Source organism: Furipterus horrens, unplaced genomic scaffold, assembly GCF_987537825.1.
Source record: "Furipterus horrens unplaced genomic scaffold, mFurHor1.1.pri manual_scaffold_5, whole genome shotgun sequence".
Taxonomy (NCBI): domain Eukaryota; kingdom Metazoa; phylum Chordata; class Mammalia; order Chiroptera; family Furipteridae; genus Furipterus; species Furipterus horrens.
In genome coordinates this window covers 119,278,842-119,287,486 of record NW_028327175.1, presented here as the reverse complement: position 1 = coordinate 119,287,486, position 8,645 = coordinate 119,278,842, and positions in this window count along the sequence as shown.

Below are 8,645 nucleotides of genomic sequence, written 5' to 3'. Positions count from 1 at the left end.
TGATCTCAGGGAGAAAAATCAAGACTCAAGGAAAATCATAATGCTCAGTGGTAGACCATAAACTAGTGCAGCTCACTGTCCCTAAAGTTTATTTTCATTTAAGGGTTGTTTTCATTTAAAAGTTGGACCAGGTCTGTGGCATTATAAAGGACGCTTTATTCACAAGCAAGAAGAACAGCAGGGGCCTTGCAATTGGAGGTCTTCCCAATAGGACAGTCTCGCAAATTGAGAGACCGGTTTGTGAATCGTGTTGTGTGAATTAACGTGTGTGTTTTGTTTTGTTTTTAGTTTGTCTTTTTGTTCCCCTGTTTTCATAGGGCATAAACCTATGATCTCTACCTGAGCGGTTGTCCATATGTATAGGCCTCACTGAAGAAGCCCATCTGCATTCCCACCTCCTGAGACTCAACGGCTTGGCTGAACTGAGTGATTGAGTTGGTGAAGTATGGGGTGGTCTGTGGGCTTCACCTTAAAACTGGTCTGTCTTTTCTGTCATAGTGGTTTGGACAGAAAGGGCCCAGAGGTCTGAGAGGGGGGGAAATCTTAAAGTATACCCCTCAGCCCAAGCTAAGTGAAGCGGGCAAAAGGGCTTTAGACAGGTGTGACACGCCCTGCACACCTTCCTCCAAAGAAGCCATTTGTTTTTGTAATGTGAGGCACTGAGAGATAAATCCCTGCTTTTTTTTTTTTTTTCTGTCATCTAGTGATTATGGTTTTAATGATGTCTTTTGTATATAGTGGTTGTAGGTTGAATTGTGTGTTTTTTTTTTTTTTTTTTAACCCTGTTCCTTTTAAATCTATTGCCTCCAGAATACGACAAGGACGCCAGCTTGTGCAGCAGTGCGAGCCCTTGGAAACTAAGCATACCGCTACCCAGAAACAGCGAACTAAGCTGGACTCTGCAAGATCTTTCCCCATGTGGAAAGGCCACCCTCCCCTACATCCCCACTCTTATTAGGGATCTCTAGACCCAAGGGTAGGGAGGACGACGACCACATCCAGCAGGAAGCAGTTAGGAGAGCATGAGACCTTCGCCCATTGTCCTTTATAAGATTATAAAGGGTCTAAGTCTGAGAGGGGGGAAACTGTTACAGAAACAGGGGAGTCCAAAAATCCCCGGAGTTTGTGGCTGGGGGATGGGGAGAAGGAAGCAGCTTTCAGAATGCCTCCACATGCCTGAGGCTGATGGCCGGTGCCTCTCATTATGTAAATTGCTTTAATGCATCCAAAGCCTCAGGTGGATGGGAGGAGTCTTGAACCAGGGGACTGTATGGAAAGCGCACAGAGCCTACGTGGGGTTCTGCCAATGGTCAGAACTATTGACAACACCCACTGCGTCAGAGGACGCAGTCAGGGATATATAGGCAGCTGCGAACACCTTGGGTGGCGGGGGCACGCTCGGGGGCTGTCTCCCTCGCTGGTGAGTGTTCGCAGAGGTGCTCTGGAGAAGAAGAGGAGATCCACGCGGTTTACAGAAAGAAGACAGTTCGCAAGGAGGCTGAGAATCCAGGTGGTCCTGCACCGAGAGCTGGAGGGCACCACAGCACAGAAAGGACCTCCCCAATCAGATTGAGTGATTGGCAGCTGCTGGTAAAGCTGAACTGTGCCTAGGAAGTAGGGAAACGGTGTTTCTGACCCCCCCCTAAAACGGGTTAGGTTTGGTAGAGGGGAGGCGAGGATATGTGTAACTGTTAAATAAACAACTTTTCACTCAAATATAACGTTCAGCACAAAAATTGGAAATGGGTTATGGTTGAAATCCGAATGGGTAAATATATGGAAAGCCTGGAAATGTTGTATAATAAGGTCGTGAAAGTTTTTAAACCTGGGAACAGGAAATCTCAACAACCTGTGGTCTTATTGTATGGTTACCATACCTCTGTATTGGCATTGAGCCTCGAGACCTATGAAAGGTCTAGAATTCTCAGACCTAGGAAGGGGCTGGAATTCTCTGAATTGGTATTGGCCGTTGAGACCTATGAAAGGTCTAGAATTCTCAGACCTAGGAAAGGTCTGGAATTCTCTGTATTGGCTAGAATTCTCTGAGCCCTAGGAGAGGTCTGGAATTCTGTGTATTGGTACTGGCCATATATAGATGGACAAGGATTTTCCTCCACACTGTGTATTTTTCTCCTTACCTGATCCCTCCAGAATTTGGCAATTTTGAAGAATTAGGTAATGACATTAGGTTTCTTTGCATAAAACTAACAAGACCAGTTGTTAATAGAGGTTTTTACCAAGACTTTGGCTGGAATGACATGCCTGAGGAAGGCATGCGTGGGCTCTGGTTGTCACCAGGAAGCCCTGAGGAACCAGACTTGACTTTTGAAGCTAAGGAGAGCCCAGAAGACAAAGCCTGGCACCGTGGTTGGTTGTGCGGTTCACGGCAACCTTTCGAGGGAAGGAACGAAGGTTGCTTTCCTGAAAGGTGGCTAGAAGGAACCGTAAGGCATAATGGAAAACCTGAAGGATTTGGGAAAGCAGGTGCTTAAAGACAAGGCTGAATGGCAGGTGTGTGGCTCAGCTCCTGTGCCCTGACGGGCAAACTAAAAGTCAACATGAAGGTTCCTACTGTAAGTTCCAGCAAAGTAGACTTAAAGATCATATGTGATCAATCACTGCTCTTGTTGTTTTTATGCAAATGAACAGGCTAAATTATAAATGGACTTAATGCCGTCCCTTTACTGACAAGGAGGGTGATCTCAGGGAGAAAAATCAAGACTCAAGGAAAATCATAATGCTCAGTGGTAGACCATAAACTAGTGCAGCTCACTGTCCCTAAAGTTTATTTTCATTTAAGGGTTGTTTTCATTTAAAAGTTGGACCAGGTCTGTGGCATTATAAAGGACGCTTTATTCACAAGCAAGAAGAACAGCAGGGGCCTTGCAATTGGAGGTCTTCCCAATAGGACAGTCTCGCAAATTGAGAGACTGGTTTGTGAATCGTGTTGTGTGAATTAACGTGTGTGTTTTGTTTTGTTTTTAGTTTGTCTTTTTGTTCCCCTGTTTTCATAGGGCATAAACCTATGATCTCTACCTGAGCGGTTGTCCATATGTATAGGCCTCACTGAAGAAGCCCATCTGCATTCCCACCTCCTGAGACTCAACGGCTTGGCTGAACTGAGTGATTGAGTTGGTGAAGTATGGGGTGGTCTGTGGGCTTCACCTTAAAACTGGTCTGTCTTTTCTGTCATAGTGGTTTGGACAGAAAGGGCCCAGAGGTCTGAGAGGGGGGGAAATCTTAAAGTATACCCCTCAGCCCAAGCTAAGTGAAGCGGGCAAAAGGGCTTTAGACAGGTGTGACACGCCCTGCACACCTTCCTCCAAAGAAGCCATTTGTTTTTGTAATGTGAGGCACTGAGAGATAAATCCCTGCTTTTTTTTTTTTTTTCTGTCATCTAGTGATTATGGTTTTAATGATGTCTTTTGTATATAGTGGTTGTAGGTTGAATTGTGTGTTTTTTTGTTGTTGTTGTTTTTTTTTTTAACCCTGTTCCTTTTAAATCTATTGCCTCCAGAATACGACAAGGACGCCAGCTTGTGCAGCAGTGCGAGCCCTTGGAAACTAAGCATACCGCTACCCAGAAACAGCGAACTAAGCTGGACTCTGCAAGATCTTTCCCCATGTGGAAAGGCCACCCTCCCCTACATCCCCACTCTTATTAGGGATCTCTAGACCCAAGGGTAGGGAGGACGACGACCACATCCAGCAGGAAGCAGTTAGGAGAGCATGAGACCTTCGCCCATTGTCCTTTATAAGATTATAAAGGGTCTAAGTCTGAGAGGGGGGAAACTGTTACAGAAACAGGGGAGTCCAAAAATCCCCGGAGTTTGTGGCTGGGGGATGGGGAGAAGGAAGCAGCTTTCAGAATGCCTCCACATGCCTGAGGCTGATGGCCGGTGCCTCTCATTATGTAAATTGCTTTAATGCATCCAAAGCCTCAGGTGGATGGGAGGAGTCTTGAACCAGGGGACTGTATGGAAAGCGCACAGAGCCTACGTGGGGTTCTGCCAATGGTCAGAACTGTTGACAACACCCACTGCGTCAGAGGACGCAGTCAGGGATATATAGGCAGCTGCGAACACCTTGGGTGGGGGGGGGGGCACGCTCGGGGGCTGTCTCCCTCGCTGGTGAGTGTTCGCAGAGGTGCTCTGGAGAAGAAGAGGAGATCCACGCGGTTTACAGAAAGAAGACAGTTCGCAAGGAGGCTGAGAATCCAGGTGGTCCTGCACCGAGAGCTGGAGGGCACCACAGCACAGAAAGGACCTCCCCAATCAGATTGAGTGATTGGCAGCTGCTGGTAAAGCTGAACTGTGCCTAGGAAGTAGGGAAATGGTGTTTCTGACCCCCCCCCCTAAAACGGGTTAGGTTTGGTAGAGGGGAGGCGAGGATATGTGTAACTGTTAAATAAACAACTTTTCTTTTCACTCAAATATAACGTTCAGCACAAGAATTGGAAATGGGTTATGGTTGAAATCCGAATGGGTAAATATATGGAAAGCCTGGAAATGTTGTATAATAAGGTCGTGAAAGTTTTTAAACCTGGGAAAAGGAAATCTCAACAACCTGTGGTCTTATTGTATGGTTACCATACCTCTGTATTGGCATTGAGCCTCGAGACCTATGAAAGGTCTAGAATTCTCAGACCTAGGAAGGGGCTGGAATTCTCTGAATTGGTATTGGCCGTTGAGACCTATGAAAGGTCTAGAATTCTCAGACCTAGGAAAGGTCTGGAATTCTCTGTATTGGCTAGAATTCTCTGAGCCCTAGGAGAGGTCTGGAATTCTGTGTATTGGTACTGGCCATATATAGATGGACAAAGATTTTCCTCCACACTGTGTATTTTTCTCCTTACCTGATCCCTCCAGAATTTGGCAATTTTGAAGAATTAGGTAATGACATTAGGTTTCTTTGCATAAAACTAACAAGACCAGTTGTTAATAGAGGTTTTTACCAAGACTTTGGCTGGAATGACATGCCTGAGGAAGGCATGCGTGGGCTCTGGTTGTCACCAGGAAGCCCTGAGGAACCAGACTTGACTTTTGAAGCTAAGGAGAGCCCAGAAGACAAAGCCTGGCACCGTGGTTGGTTGTGCGGTTCACGGCAACCTTTCGAGGGAAGGAACGAAGGTTGCTTTCCTGAAAGGTGGCTAGAAGGAACCGTAAGGCATAATGGAAAACCTGAAGGATTTGGGAAAGCAGGTGCTTAAAGACAAGGCTGAATGGCAGGTGTGTGGCTCAGCTCCTGTGCCCTGACGGGCAAACTAAAAGTCAACATGAAGGTTCCTACTGTAAGTTCCAGCAAAGTAGACTTAGAGATCATATGTGATCAATCACTGCTCTTGTTGTTTTTATGCAAATGAACAGGCTAAATTATAAATGGACTTAATGCCGTCCCTTTACTGACAAGGAGGGTGATCTCAGGGAGAAAAATCAAGACTCAAGGAAAATCATAATGCTCAGTGGTAGACCATAAACTAGTGCAGCTCACTGTCCCTAAAGTTTATTTTCATTTAAGGGTTGTTTTCATTTAAAAGTTGGACCAGGTCTGTGGCATTATAAAGGACGCTTTATTCACAAGCAAGAAGAACAGCAGGGGCCTTGCAATTGGAGGTCTTCCCAATAGGACAGTCTCGCAAATTGAGAGACCGGTTTGTGAATCGTGTTGTGTGAATTAACGTGTGTGTTTTGTTTTGTTTTTAGTTTGTCTTTTTGTTCCCCTGTTTTCATAGGGCATAAACCTATGATCTCTACCTGAGCGGTTGTCCATATGTATAGGCCTCACTGAAGAAGCCCATCTGCATTCCCACCTCCTGAGACTCAACGGCTTGGCTGAACTGAGTGATTGAGTTGGTGAAGTATGGGGTGGTCTGTGGGCTTCACCTTAAAACTGGTCTGTCTTTTCTGTCATAGTGGTTTGGACAGAAAGGGCCCAGAGGTCTGAGAGGGGGGGAAATCTTAAAGTATACCCCTCAGCCCAAGCTAAGTGAAGCGGGCAAAAGGGCTTTAGACAGGTGTGACACGCCCTGCACACCTTCCTCCAAAGAAGCCATTTGTTTTTGTAATGTGAGGCACTGAGAGATAAATCCCTGCTTTTTTTTTTTTTTTCTGTCATCTAGTGATTATGGTTTTAATGATGTCTTTTGTATATAGTGGTTGTAGGTTGAATTGTGTGTTTTTTTTTTTTTTTTTTTTAACCCTGTTCCTTTTAAATCTATTGCCTCCAGAATACGACAAGGACGCCAGCTTGTGCAGCAGTGCGAGCCCTTGGAAACTAAGCATACCGCTACCCAGAAACAGCGAACTAAGCTGGACTCTGCAAGATCTTTCCCCATGTGGAAAGGCCACCCTCCCCTACATCCCCACTCTTATTAGGGATCTCTAGACCCAAGGGTAGGGAGGACGACGACCACATCCAGCAGGAAGCAGTTAGGAGAGCATGAGACCTTCGCCCATTGTCCTTTATAAGATTATAAAGGGTCTAAGTCTGAGAGGGGGGAAACTGTTACAGAAACAGGGGAGTCCAAAAATCCCCGGAGTTTGTGGCTGGGGGATGGGGAGAAGGAAGCAGCTTTCAGAATGCCTCCACATGCCTGAGGCTGATGGCCGGTGCCTCTCATTATGTAAATTGCTTTAATGCATCCAAAGCCTCAGGTGGATGGGAGGAGTCTTGAACCAGGGGACTGTATGGAAAGCGCACAGAGCCTACGTGGGGTTCTGCCAATGGTCAGAACTGTTGACAACACCCACTGCGTCAGAGGACGCAGTCAGGGATATATAGGCAGCTGCGAACACCTTGGGTGGGTGGGGGGGGCACGCTCGGGGGCTGTCTCCCTCGCTGGTGAGTGTTCGCAGAGGTGCTCTGGAGAAGAAGAGGAGATCCACGCGGTTTACAGAAAGAAGACAGTTCGCAAGGAGGCTGAGAATCCAGGTGGTCCTGCACCGAGAGCTGGAGGGCACCACAGCACAGAAAGGACCTCCCCAATCAGATTGAGTGATTGGCAGCTGCTGGTAAAGCTGAACTGTGCCTAGGAAGTAGGGAAACGGTGTTTCTGACCCCCCCCTAAAACGGGTTAGGTTTGGTAGAGGGGAGGCGAGGATATGTGTAACTGTTAAATAAACAACTTTTCTTTTCACTCAAATATAACGTTCAGCACAAGAATTGGAAATGGGTTATGGTTGAAATCCGAATGGGTAAATATATGGAAAGCCTGGAAATGTTGTATAATAAGGTCGTGAAAGTTTTTAAACCTGGGAAAAGGAAATCTCAACAACCTGTGGTCTTATTGTATGGTTACCATACCTCTGTATTGGCATTGAGCCTCGAGACCTATGAAAGGTCTAGAATTCTCAGACCTAGGAAGGGGCTGGAATTCTCTGAATTGGTATTGGCCGTTGAGACCTATGAAAGGTCTAGAATTCTCAGACCTAGGAAAGGTCTGGAATTCTCTGTATTGGCTAGAATTCTCTGAGCCCTAGGAGAGGTCTGGAATTCTGTGTATTGGTACTGGCCATATATAGATGGACAAGGATTTTCCTCCACACTGTGTATTTTTCTCCTTACCTGATCCCTCCAGAATTTGGCAATTTTGAAGAATTAGGTAATGACATTAGGTTTCTTTGCATAAAACTAACAAGACCAGTTGTTAATAGAGGTTTTTACCAAGACTTTGGCTGGAATGACATGCCTGAGGAAGGCATGCGTGGGCTCTGGTTGTCACCAGGAAGCCCTGAGGAACCAGACTTGACTTTTGAAGCTAAGGAGAGCCCAGAAGACAAAGCCTGGCACCGTGGTTGGTTGTGCGGTTCACGGCAACCTTTCGAGGGAAGGAACGAAGGTTGCTTTCCTGAAAGGTGGCTAGAAGGAACCTTAAGGCATAATGGAAAACCTGAAGGATTTGGGAAAGCAGGTGCTTAAAGACAAGGCTGAATGGCAGGTGTGTGGCTCAGCTCCTGTGCCCTGACGGGCAAACTAAAAGTCAACATGAAGGTTCCTACTGTAAGTTCCAGCAAAGTAGACTTAAAGATCATATGTGATCAATCACTGCTCTTGTTGTTTTTATGCAAATGAACAGGCTAAATTATAAATGGACTTAATGCCGTCCCTTTACTGACAAGGAGGGTGATCTCAGGGAGAAAAATCAAGACTCAAGGAAAATCATAATGCTCAGTGGTAGACCATAAACTAGTGCAGCTCACTGTCCCTAAAGTTTATTTTCATTTAAGGGTTGTTTTCATTTAAAAGTTGGACCAGGTCTGTGGCATTATAAAGGACGCTTTATTCACAAGCAAGAAGAACAGCAGGGGCCTTGCAATTGGAGGTCTTCCCAATAGGACAGTCTCGCAAATTGAGAGACCGGTTTGTGAATCGTGTTGTGTGAATTAACGTGTGTGTTTTGTTTTGTTTTTAGTTTGTCTTTTTGTTCCCCTGTTTTCATAGGGCATAAACCTATGATCTCTACCTGAGCGGTTGTCCATATGTATAGGCCTCACTGAAGAAGCCCATCTGCATTCCCACCTCCTGAGACTCAACGGCTTGGCTGAACTGAGTGATTGAGTTGGTGAAGTATGGGGTGGTCTGTGGGCTTCACCTTAAAACTGGTCTGTCTTTTCTGTCATAGTGGTTTGGACAGAAAGGGCCCAGAG